General features: G+C 45.8%; 1 protein-coding gene across 1 annotated transcript in view; it reads left to right on the plus strand.

The window, feature by feature from the left end:
* Positions 1-13,087, plus strand: part of skib (v-ski avian sarcoma viral oncogene homolog b) — a 31,205-nt gene that overhangs the window by 1,629 nt on the left and 16,489 nt on the right. The window lies entirely within an intron of this gene.

A 13,087-nucleotide genomic window follows, 5' to 3' on the forward strand; every position in this document is an offset into this window, starting at 1 on the left:
ACATGTTTCTGTTCTGGACAACTGTCATCCTCTTGAGCCTGCTCCCTCTGTGCCCCAGCACTGTGAAACACCTCATAAAGCCTCACTCACCTCCCTCATTTTTGACAGGTAAAGCACCTGACAGTCAGCTAACACCCCTGAGCATCCCTCCCATCCTCTTTTTTTCTTGTGAGGCTCACTGGTCCAGAACCCCCCAGGGTTACCCAAGGGCATCTGCATTATGATAAATTGAGCCCCAATGATATATTTTATTAGTGTGAGAGAGCAGAGGGGGCAGGGCAACCCATTATGGTGCCACAAGGTGGGGTAGGGGATAAGAGTTTAATGAGGTTTGGGATATGGAGATGTGTGTGTGAGAAGGGGCTGTGACTGGTCAGAGTAGGATAAGGTCTCTGCGTGCATGTGTGTGTGTGTGTGTGTGTGTGTGTGTGTGTGTGTGTGTGTGTGTGAGTGTGTGTGTGTGTGTGTGTGTGTGTGTGTGTGTGTGCGTGCGTGCGTGTGTGCGTGGACGCACTGGCTGCTTGTGTGGGTCAGAGATGTTTAGTATGGACAAAGGAGCAGGAGACGAGGTGGCTGTTCCTTCGTCACACAGCAGCTGTTGTGTGGGACTTGGCTAATGACTGGACATCTATGTATCACCATGGTGCTGCTCCAATCTGAGCAGGAGCCAGGCGATGTCTCACAGGGAAACCTCAGTCTCTTTCATTCTCTCTTTAAAAACTGCTTCGGAAAATGTTGAGAGTTTTTTTTCCCCGATGTTTGGATTAGTTTTGCCTCTAGAAATATATGTGAAATAATGATAGGGAGAAGCTTATTATGAATAATGGTGTAGTTATTAAAGATCAGGCAAGGGATTCCTTTTTTGTCCTCCTTTTAGAAATATTTCACTTAAGAAACTAAAGGCAGCAAATAATTATCTAGTGTTGGCTTTTATATCTATATTGCACTGATATTATGATATGAGACTCGGTATCATCTGGGATTTTGGCATGGCATATGTATTGTCTTTTCCTGGATTTAGAGGTGGCATTAGAGCAAAAAGACACAATTTTCTGAACTTTGTTCTAGCTGTTTGGTTATTTGCCTCTACCTGCCTGATCATCATTTACACATGACTAATGATTGTTTATGAAAAATATCTTGTGTGTAGATATCTTATGAAAACACCAGTCATTCCTACAATATTGTTACAGTATAAATCTCGATACAGGTCAAAAATTTCATGATATTTGATTTTGTCCATATTTTGACCCTATTTTGTCCAATTCTGCCAGTCAGTCATTTTGAAAATGCTCTTGTCAAAGCATCTTATCTCTACCAGTTCCATGTAGGGCCGATTTATATGGTGTTTTGCTGAGAATTGGACATGGAAGCCAGACAAAATCTTTGTGAGTGAAGAAATATCTGTCTCTGAAAAAAAAAAAAATCTCTTGCACCTGTGGCTTATTTCTTGCGTCTTCCTAACTGCAGTCAGCAGGACTTGATGTATCATCTGCGTGTTGCATATTTTCCAAAATGGTGAGTCTTGCGCCGACAGTTTCTCGGTGTGTATGATATATACAGGGTTGAGCATCACATTGTGTGTATGTGTGTGTGGGGGGTGCGGCTGTGGGGGTAGTCTGCTGTGGTTCACTGTCAGTCGTGTCCCAGTTAGCAGACAGGCCTGGTCCTCAGGGAGCCGCACACCAGTGCTCTCCCATACATCAGCCTGACAGGGCAAGCTGCTGAAAGGCCGGACAGGGCTGCTAGCAGGCCATCCTTGGCTCAGCTTACCCATGAAACAAAAACTTAATGTTATCAGTCTGCCTCAGCCTCTCCCTGATGTCAGGGTGTTTTATTAATAAGAGAGAACCTCGAAGCTTTACCTCCTGGGCTTGTATCATCTGTCTAGACTCCCACCTAATGTACTGTACATGGTGGTCTGTGCAGCTACTGCACTGCCAGAGGAAACTGCTGGGAAGATTATTTTTGTAGGGCAAATGGTAACTCTTGGTAGAGTGCAGTTTGCTGTGAGATATTAGAATTACTTCAGTTTCTGCATTATTTTTTATTATTGTTATTTGATTTAGCGATGTAGAAAGTTAAACAAAAAAAGTATTGTGGCGTGCTTACAAAAGCAGAAGCCGGATCAGAGGGGGAGACCAGAGGACCATTGTGTCTGTTTTGCATCAAATCCTGCATTTGGTCATTTAGCCTTTGCCTAGTGTGCAGATGAGGGCAGATTGCTGAGAGGAGGCTGCAGACCTTCATTCAGGAGATGCAGGGTGTGTGAGCCAGGCCTTGACATGTGTTGTCAAAGGGCCATGACCCCTGACCTCTTCCCAAAGACACTGACCCAGCCAACCCCCCATTCTTTTCACACCATCCAATCAAATGTCCTTGTGTCCAGTCCACTAGCCAGATGGCTGTCTGATAAAGGGCACAGAGATATACAGTGGATGGATAACAAACATTGCTCTCAGCCGTAGCATGATGCAAATAAAGCTCCACCACATTAAAACTGTCACAGCACTGTTTAGTTAAGCTAGTAGAGATACTGGATGATTATTACACCCACACACTGTGCCAAAAAAATGATTAATTTTTTATAGAACCTTGAATTTTAAAAGCAATTCAAATGATTTGCCAAATTATACTGAACCTAGCACATAATAATGCAAATGTTAACTTTTCTGATTAACATGAAAATCTTCAACATGGAAGATTAGAATTGCAAAAGCGTGTTTTTTGCCATCCAGTGTCAAATGTTTCTGAGCATTAACTGCTGAAAAAAAAAATCCTAAGAAGTGCGAGCAATGCAATCAATCATATGACTGAGTAGAGAGAAAAAGGGGACTCCAGAGACTCATGTAGACTCTCCTTAATGGAACGGATATTAAAGCCATTCAAGTGAGGCCAATTTATGCCATTTCTCATCCCATTGTTCTGTTCACTCTATCAAATTAGCCTCAAACCTGGGACCGAACCAATCATCTGAGTGTCAAAGACAAGGTATAAAGGGTTGACTTTTCTGTTGGGGCGAGAGAAAGAATGAACATATTGCTCCCTTCTTTCTCTGTCAGATGACCATCCACATCTGCATTTGTGCAGGATTGTGCACACACATGCCTGGATGTGTTCTTCATGTATAGTGAGTACATGAGTTTGTTTGCATGTGAGCAGGCATATATAATGACTGGATCAGCTGTGCAGGCCAGATTAAAATGAGCTCACTGCCGGCTCATTTCCATTTCCATCTGTCTGCTGACCTCTGGGAAGCCCTAAAAGCTGACATGGTGCATCGTTCTGGCCTTTGATGGCCCTGTCTGCCCAGCACTGACCCAGCCAGCCGAGACCCATCCCACCCACGCCACCCAGATAAACATGGGGTCAACCACAAGTGATTCAGATTTACCTCTGTATTAACCGCCCTTCAGCACAGGCACTGTAACCATTACAGTGAATCCTCACATTGTAGTTTGCCTCTTGTCTTTGTTTTGCCCTCTCCACTTTACCCTTCTCTGAGGATTGCTGTTCTTTTGAAAACAGTCTCCCCAAACCTAATCCCTTCCCCCAACGCCCAACTCCCCACTGACCAGCCCCCTGGAAGAGCATCACCTCATCTCTGGAGTGACTGTTGGAGGGAGCGTTTGGCCAGAGCAGGGGCAGCGTGTCAAGGGAAAGGGTTGTCAGGAGCTCCCAGGGGTTGTGGCCTTCATTCTCCCAGGGGTGACCCCATGTTAAAAGGGTGTCAGCTGGGGTTCTGTCATGGGTGATGTGTGCTAAAGACCTGCCGCCTCCTTTGTCTAGAGGCCGGGCCTTTCAGAGGCTGTGAAGTGCAGCCATTTCTCTTTGTTAGGGCCTTGTTTCTTTAGGTGGTGTGTGGATAGGTCTCTCACCCTCAGGCTCTCCCAGGGTGGGAAATCCACGCTCGTGAGTTTTGCCATGTCACCTTTTTCCTGGTTAGGACCTCAAAGCCAGACTGGAGCCTCAAGGAGTGACTCTCTCCCTCATGGGTACCAGGGAGAATTTTGCCCCATTTTATGTTTTTACCATTTTAAGTGGAGTGCTTCTTCACTCCATCTCTCTTGAAACATGGATGATGCAGTGTTAATGTGAGAGAGACTTCTTGTGTAACTGGTGGAGTGAGGGAAGAGCATGATTAGTGTTGATCAGTGATGATGAGATGAGGGAGGAGATGAGTTCTGGCTGTGACTGCAGCCAGCAAGCCAGTCAGTCAATTCGTCAGTGGCAGAACAGATGCCTGTATTGGGTTAGTGTTATGCCACAATCATCATCAATTCCTCCTCGATCACCTCCTGATTTCCAGCTCTGTGATTAAGAGTCAGGCCCATCTGGTGTAGAGACAGGAAATCCTGGAGTCTGCATCTGCTGCTGGCTGAGCCACTAAGCTGCTGCAGTCAGGGGGGTTTAAACTCTGATAATCCTACATAACTCCTGGAATGCAGGGACCACAGTCCACATCCAAACCATCATCTTCTCTGGACAATTTCTTCGAGAACAGAAAGAAGCTGAGACAGACTGAATGTCTGTTGGTTTACATCACCAGCCGCGGACAGTGGGCACGCCCCTCGTTCCCTGGCCCACTCAAAGCATCCTCACAATTTATTACTAGTCCCACTGGAATTTTGTAATTAGAGCAGAAATTAGATATAATGAGAATATGTTATATAGAGAAACCAACGGCACAATCGCAGATTCCAATTCAAGTGTTTTTGTGATGAGAGTTTTGAGGCCAGAGACATGAGCAGCATTAATATTGCAATATTTGATCCTTTATTATTTTTTTTTTAATGACCTGCAGTTATAAGCTGCATAACTGTCAGACCACATTGGAAATGTGCTAATGGAGCTCCAGCCGGAGCAGAAGTAGGCCCTGCTGGTGCCATATGACAAATCGGCATGCTGCTCTCGCCTACATTCCGCCCACCAACCACCTCCAAAGCTATCAGGAGGATTAGCTCACGCAGCTAAACCAAACAGACTGCTCAGTGTTCAGACAGCATTTGTTCCAAATCTTGTACGTGCCTCCAGTTTTGATGGCTAGCAGTTCACAATCAGGCTGCTATCAGTTCAGTTGCAACTGGGTGCAGAGCCAAATTGCTGCATGTGGCTGTGGAAAAGGAGAATGAATGTTTTAGGGATTTACACTACTTCCTTGCTCTCTGGGATATACATAATTTATTTTAGGATTAGGATGGTTTAGATTAACTTTGAACTCTCTGCTTAGTTCAGAAGAGAGAGAAATAGAGGAGAAGCTGTATACTGTAGGAACAGAGGGGCGTGAACGTGTGCGTGAATGACGTCCTCATTGGCTGCTGCCTTAATAGCTCAAAGCACAATTTGGACTAATAGTTTGCACGGCAGACATATTTTGTGTGCACGAGCACGTATGAGCACCTCAGCATTCAGAGGCCTCTTTCAGACTCCACTCACAGACAGAAAGGACTCGTCCTCAGTTGGAGTCTCCTCTGTACGCTTGTGATTGGAGGGTGGCTGTGGTTGCTAAGCAGAGCTGCTCTTCCTGTGCTAAATAAGAACTTCGTGCTCTCTGGCTGGTGGGCTCAGAGAAGCGTACCAGAGCACGCATGTGCACATGCACATGCACGCACACGCGCACTCACACGCACACCTCACAGAGCGAAGACCTTTTACAGTACAGAGACCTCATCCTCCTCCATTCACTGCCCATCCTCTTTCATTGTGACCTCCATACTGTGACTCGGAGTCCCTCCTCCTCCTCCTGATCCTTTCTACAACTCAGACCTCCTCCTCCACTCTGCATCACACACTTCTCCCACAGGTCAGCTGTGTATAAAGCTAACTCTTCATCATTGAGACCTCCTTGTCTGACACCTCCTCTGGCCCACTACCATCATTCAACTCCTGCATTTAACACCTCCTCAACCCTGTGGGATACACACACAGACCTCTCTCCCTCCTCTGCTGAGATCTCCTACTCCACTCCCCCTCACCCTGCATTATACTTAGATCTCCACCTCCACTGTAGTGAGCACATGCTGTATGAGTCGGTATTCAGACTGGCCTAAATACACCGCACATGTAGTACTGGAGTGTTTCAGTGGTGTGAGGGCTGCAAGCCTCATTTTGGAGAGATGAAATTCCACCATCCATCTTGAGTCTGTGTTCCTTTGGTTTCAGATAGACAGACGGATAGATAGATAGATAGATAGATAGATAGATAGATAGATAGATAAATAGATGCAGCTAGTGCTAGTTTGTCAGGATGACCCAATAACCCGCCTCCATCTCCATCTCCAGGCTGGTTTCTAGAGCCTGCCGAATGAACGTCTGAGTGGGATCCTCATTTTCTGCAGTCTCTTGTTTTGTTGTGTGCTATTAGGGATACCTATCATTTTATGTATCTGCTCTGCCTCCAGGACATTGTATCTGAAATCTAATCCAGTAGCACTGTCTCTTCCATCTCACAATCTGCCAGCAGAGCACTGAATCAACCGTCTGCCGACATGGACATCTCCCCTGGCCAGTTTTGCAGGGGTCAGAGCTTTGGGTTGTAGCAGAAGCACCATTGTGTGTTGGTGAAAAGCAGCAAGCCCCTGTGTGCTCTTCAGACCAGCTCGACATGCTTTCTTGCAGAGACGGGGCAATGCAGCATTGTCAGCAGGCACCCGTATCAAATGAATTCAGCACAGCTGTCCTAGCAGTCTCTACTGCAATGAGGGGCAAAGTTATTTATTCAGCATCACAATCCCTCCAAGATCCGTTATGGGTCACTCTTTGCCACAACAGTATCTGGTCAGCTGGACCTTTCTCTCTTTGACTTTGTTCTCCTTGTTTATCAAAGGAAGTCCCCTTATTCAAAAGCAATATGTATCACTGCAAATGCGTCGCTCTTTTATTCCTTGCTCTCTGTTTGAGCCTCTGCCCCACCCCTTCCTCACTCTCTGCTCCTTCTCTCTGCCTGTATCAGTAGAGCAGGTCTACATCCAGAGAGACAGGCGTACAGAGGGGGCATGCTGGCTCGCACGCTGAGGGCACCCCCTCCCTCATCCCCACCCTGCCCCCCTGTGCAGGTGTCTAACAGTTGCAGGGTTGCCCCACACTGCACTGTGGCGGCTGCCCAGTAGGCCTGCCTGCCTCCCTGTGCTTGTGGCGTTGACAAGCGTCTGGCTTTATTTCCAGCCAGTCAACGAGCACAGACACAGACCGCTCTGGCCTGAAATAGAGCTGCAGTGCAGGCCTGCCCTTTATCCTATAATGAGGAGACTATAATAAGCCTTGTGTCTTAAGCAGGGAATGGCCAGTGTCATGAGAAGAGTTTAGCACACACATCATCTTAAAAAACGTCAAGCTGCTTTTCAGATTATCATCAAAAACTGAGTAATCACTTCTCCTTTTGGCACCAACAGCTTAATCTGCTGCACAGTGAGGTGTATGTGTGTTTCGGAGCAAGGTGGCGTGACCTTTGATGATCTGATGAAGCCCTTGACTAGAAAGAAGAGGCGCTGCTCAGTAAGGATATGAATAAGAATTAGGATTAGATTGCAGATTTTTTTATTGCAAATCATTACCATAACTTAAAGTGAACAGATATTTTAAAGATAATCAATTCACTCACGACCTTGTTTTAGCTGATTATATTAAATCAAATGCAGAGACGATAGCCTGCTCGAGGCCTCTCTCCCATATGGAATGTATGAATTATTCCAGAGGTAATAACAGGGCATTGTTGGTGGACTCATCTTCACAAAGACGCCCATCTCTGCATGTCCATATTTAATTCAACCCTTTCAGCGGCCAAACTGTACAGGCTGCAGATAGAATGAGTCCCTCCAAAGGGATTAGTCGCCCTATCATCAGCACAGATCCCTAATTTCTCTGCCTTTGTTGTGGTGCAGGCTGCACTAAATGGGATAAAGGGGCTTGGCCGGACACAGTGGGAGGAAGTGGCTTTTGTGTTGCTGGCAGGTGCAGTGGAATGACAGCGGGTTTTGGACGTGTGGTTGTTTGCGTGTGTGTTAGTGTGTATGTGCGTGCATGTGTTTCTGACCAGGCCAGCAGGGTATGTCCTCCCCAAAGCTGAGTGCTGCTGAGATACACCAGGAACCTCTGGAGCTCGACTTGAACCCTCAATCACAGGGCTCCTCGGGGGTTTGCAGTAAATTCTTCAGGCGAATGGTTTTCTCTCCCCTTCCTCCTCCTCCTCTCTCTCCGCTCACATCTGGTGAACAGTGCTAGCACCCCTGTCATCTTTTACTGCGTTGAGGTCATTTCCACCCTATCGGTAAAGTGGAAACACATGATGTGCAGAGTTCGGCCTTAATGGGGTGGGGCTGGCATGGACCAGCACTGACACAGCTTTACAGCCAAGAGCTGCCAAAACAGCCTTTCCATGGAATGCCTCCAGCTTCCAAATTAAAGACATTTGGGATAAATAATGTGTTAGAATACTTAGAATACTTACCTGTTAGTTCTGCAGCTAAGAGTTACTTTTTCAGATTTAAGATGTTATCTTTATACACTATATTATTCGAAACGGAAAGAGCGAAAGCCATATATCTACCCAGTTTTAGTTACAGCAGGAGATATCAGCTGCAGTCCTGCGACTCTTACAGGCTGATGTGAGCTGCAGCCTGCAAGAGTCGCAGGACCGGGGAGACATTTGTTTCTTGGTACTTTGAAAATGCAAAAACAACAGCCGAGCATTGTTTAGGCTTTGAGGATATTATGCGTGTAATGAATGCCAACTCCAGAAAACACATCTCTGCTTTTGGAGTTTTTCTTCCACTCTTCTGAGTTTTAGTTGTGTCTTAAAAATCCTTCCCTCAACGTCCTCTTCCCTTGTTAATGACATTATTGATTCCAACTAGCGAGCTGCAGAGTGGGGCAAACCTTGGCACAAACAGTGAGGGCGTGTCCTTGAGCTTATTTGGGATTCTCCTGTGCAATAATGTGGATTTCCCTTAATTCTGTTCCCCGCTGTGCCCTTCATTTGCACCTCAACTGTCTCTCAATTTGTTTGTAATACACAGAAATCCACGTTTGGGTGATTTGTGCAACTTCAGCACCGACTTTGATAGACAATGACAGCAGCTCTGCAACCCGACCCATTTTAGCTTGATTTCAACTAGTCAGTCCATTGTCAGCATAAGCTTCTTATGAATTAATTGCTCTGTCATATAGGCTACTTTTAGGATAACATACATCAGTGACTGCTTTGAATACAGTTACTTTGCTTGTATTTATATTACACAGAATTGTATTTCTTTATACATGAGAAACTACCAATAACACTTGTAACAGCAACAGTAGCGAGCAATGTGCGGAGCTTTTTGCTGTTACTAATGGAGCCGGTGTTTGCAATTAGTCACTTGTAAAAGTAATATTTAAGAAAACGTATTCTAGCTAAAGTATCTCAATGGTTTTAATGTTTCTTTAGTCTCTCAATTTCGTGTACAATATCTCAACATGTTTGCAAGCAAATTCCAGCCACACTGTGGTTTCCATTTTGTGGTAGACAGAGCTGCAGTGTAAAATGGGGTGGGCTGCAGTCAGTCAGTCAGTTCTCACTGCTGGTTGTGGGTAGACTAGGCAGAGTCGCTGCTGGGAATGGCTGCATGGATTTTCATTTCTGCTGTCCAAGAGGACTCCATCATAGACTGCAGCAGCACTCATTATTGAGGGCACACTCCTGTGTACTGCATGCCTCTGTCCTCATTACCTCTGCAGCAGCTTAGCTCTCTGCCTTTGTTCTCTCTCTTGGCTTGAAACTGGAGAATATGGAGAGAAGTGCTGAGGCTGCAGTTAGCTTGGCTGCCCACAACTCCTGCCGCACAGGAGAAAACATAGCACAGACAACCACCCGTAGCCCTCTAGTCTACATATTTCCACAAAGCCAACTCACAGGGATGCTCTAGTTTAATTCATCACTGACTTGGTCTTATGTTGTGCAGTTTGCTCAGTGCTGCTTATACCGTTTGTTGTCATTTATGCCCCCCCCCCCTCGCTCCCTCTGTGGCTTTTTGCCGATGTTTGAATTAAACATTTCACTCTGAATTCCAAGCTGTATTTGTGTATTGGCCTATTGACCAAATGCCCTCTGGCCGGTCTGCTACGTGCACCAGCGTGAAAGGTCCCATAGACTTGTTCCTCAGAGGCGTTAAACAGCAGCCTTGCAGAGTGGCTGGAGGGACAGTAAAGTTTTATCACACTAATAACCCAGAGTCACAGTTACCCTAATGGCTTAGGCAGCCATGCCAGGGGTTGCCTGGAGGTCAGGTTGAATTGCAGGACATAAATGCTAGATTCCAACTGGCAGAACAAATAAAGGAGGGGAAAGGAGGGGCATCAGAGGTGAGCAGAGGGGGTAGAAAGTTGTTATTGGAAGAGCAGATAATCACCTAAATTGATTTGCAGTAAAAGGAAGCCATTGATTGGACTGTCCTTTTATAAGGAGGGGATCTGTGTGCCCTTTTAACCCTCTTGGACCGCAACAAACTCGACTCACACAAAAAGACTCTGCCGAGCGCTTGGCAAAAACATCGCCCGGAGCCTTGACAATGAAACGGCTATACGAGAGAGAGAGAGGGATTTGTTAATGGAGTTCGAATCTAAACTTTTTCTCAGATTCCTGTCCCCCTGGCTGAGGTGGACTGGTTCTTGAGAGTGTTTGTTTTAGGTGAAGTCAGTGCTGGAACAGAATGTTGTGAACCGCAGGCCAGACTGTGGTTCTGTGGTTCAGCTTCAACCTGAATGCAGACGGCTCTGTTTGTTTTGCTTCTCCGTTTCTCAGGGAGAAATTTAGAGGCTGCCAAAGTCCTGCGCTCACACCCAAGGCACGCAAATAAAACCCCCTCACATGAAAAAAATGTACCTGGGTGTAGTCGCTGCATCTGGACTGCGCCGCCCCAGAGCACGGGTACATATCCACTGCGTGTCTGTCTGTCCTGCTGTCTCTCTCTCTCTCTCTCCCTCTCCCTCTCTTTCTCATCTTGTAAAAAGGCTCTCTGGGAGATGAGATGGCGTTGATTGTTTCAGTGGCAGGATGTTTGTGTGTTTTGTTCCAAGCCTTTTCATAAATAGCAGTTTTTATGTTGCCGAGGTCAACTGGTTTTACTAGACTGGAGAGGCAAGTCCAGAGGCAAGGAGGCCTCCCCGCCATCTGGCAGCCATAAAAAGGGGAGCAGGAGGTTTTTAGTGGGGGTTTATGGGATGCTAGGGTGAGACATGCAGGGGAAGAGAGACAGAGTGGATGGTGGACTCTAGTTGCCCCCGAGCTGCACAGCTTCCTCCACAGTCTGAATGACAGGTCAGAAGTTCATTGCCTCTTTTTCATCCTACAATCTGCCTTATAAGGTGACGGGAGGTGGCGAATGGTTCAAAGTTCGAGGGCAAAGGAGAATGTCACAGTGAAACTGTTACTGCTGCTGTGAATATTTTATCCAAAACACTTATCCTGGCTGAGCCTTTTTTTTTCCTTTTGGATTTAATAAGCATGCAACATTTTTAAGAGGAATGCCGCTCGATGTAGCTGTGAGTGTGTGGTGTTCTCCTGTTATGACATTGCCATTAGCTTGTTATGCCATACAGAAAATGAGACCTGAGTCCCACAGATGGTGCAGAATTATGTGGCTGCGTAAACACTGGTGATTCAATGGCTTGGTGTTGTTTGGGTATGCGTCACCCTCTCAAAGCACTCCGCACACCACCGAGTAACGAACAGATAGCTGTTTTGTAGGACTACAGATCGAGTCTTACCCGTTATCCAGACACAGCCGCACAGTCAGATGGCTTTACTTTGTTTGTGCATCTGACCTAAGTGGGAATAACATCGTTGTTAAGCCATGAAAATACTGGACTCGCAGGCCAGTAAGATTCTGATGGAGATTTCAGTGATGAGGACACTCCTGAGAGCCACAGTTATATGCTGCTGGATGGCTCTGTCTCAGCTTTTAAGAGGCTGAACTGGAGCTTTCTGTCCCATCTGAAGCTGGATGCTTAGCTTATTGGTTTTCCAGAATGGAGTTATCATTGCAGAGGACTGTGCTGCTTTGCTGACTCTGGCACTGATACCTCCCATAGAGACTTCATCTTTTGTAATGCTGCAGCTGAGATGTGTTAACCCTTTAGCCCCTTTAAGATACTTAGATAATACAGTAGTATGAGGCTTTCAGCTCATTTCAAGTAGTGCTTCACCTTGCGAAGTCTTTCTGCATTGATCAAGTCCCCTGTGTGTTGTGTACACCGTTCTGATGTGCCCCACGCTGAAAAACAAAAAGGGAAAGTTAACAAGTATGGTATATGAATTAGTCATATTGACCTCTCTCTCCAGTCTGCCTTGGGTTGGATTTCTAGGCACTTGCCTTCTCACAGTTTGTATTATCCAGAGAAGAAAAGTGCTGACAGTAAAAGAATGAGAGCGTGTTTGGCAGGCACGCCCTTGTAGGTTTCTGTGTCACTCAACCCTATTAAATTTTTAATCGTTTCCTTGCTGTGGTATACAGCTCAACATGGCTCCACTCACTCACACTCTGTTTAGGCAACTTGTGCGCTTAATTCATATGAGAGGAGGGTAAAACTTGAGGGTTATGATTTTCTCTCATCAAGTCAGGCCAAAAGCCTTAATACAAAAAGAAAGTTATAATTTGTGCTGCGCTTTTTCCTCACACAATGGTGGCAAGATTTTTCTGCAGAATTTTAGACGAGTAGGCAACCATTTGATTTCTTAGTTTACTGTGGCAAAATAACTCAACATTTGTACATAGTGTACTCGCTGAACTAAAAGTGGCGCTGTATGTCTATGCTAACGCAGACACCAGAGTGTAATCTTGTTATGAACAGGCAAATCTGCATAGCACTCACAGTGGTGGCCCTTTTGTTCCAAAGACTTTCTTATTAGGTTTATTGGAGTGTCCCTAATAATTATCATGATAATGGTATCAAATATACTTTCAAGGCCAAGACCGCTGATTGCACTTGACAAGCCCCTCTCCTGTGTTTTAAAGAAAGCATCAAAGGCTCCTTCACAGGCTGCCACAATGAAAGAATTCAGCCTGAGATTCACTGAGAGCCTCTTAACATAGTTCAGTCTGTTTATTCCCTCACG

Source organism: Myripristis murdjan, chromosome 5, assembly GCF_902150065.1.
Source record: "Myripristis murdjan chromosome 5, fMyrMur1.1, whole genome shotgun sequence".
Taxonomy (NCBI): domain Eukaryota; kingdom Metazoa; phylum Chordata; class Actinopteri; order Holocentriformes; family Holocentridae; genus Myripristis; species Myripristis murdjan.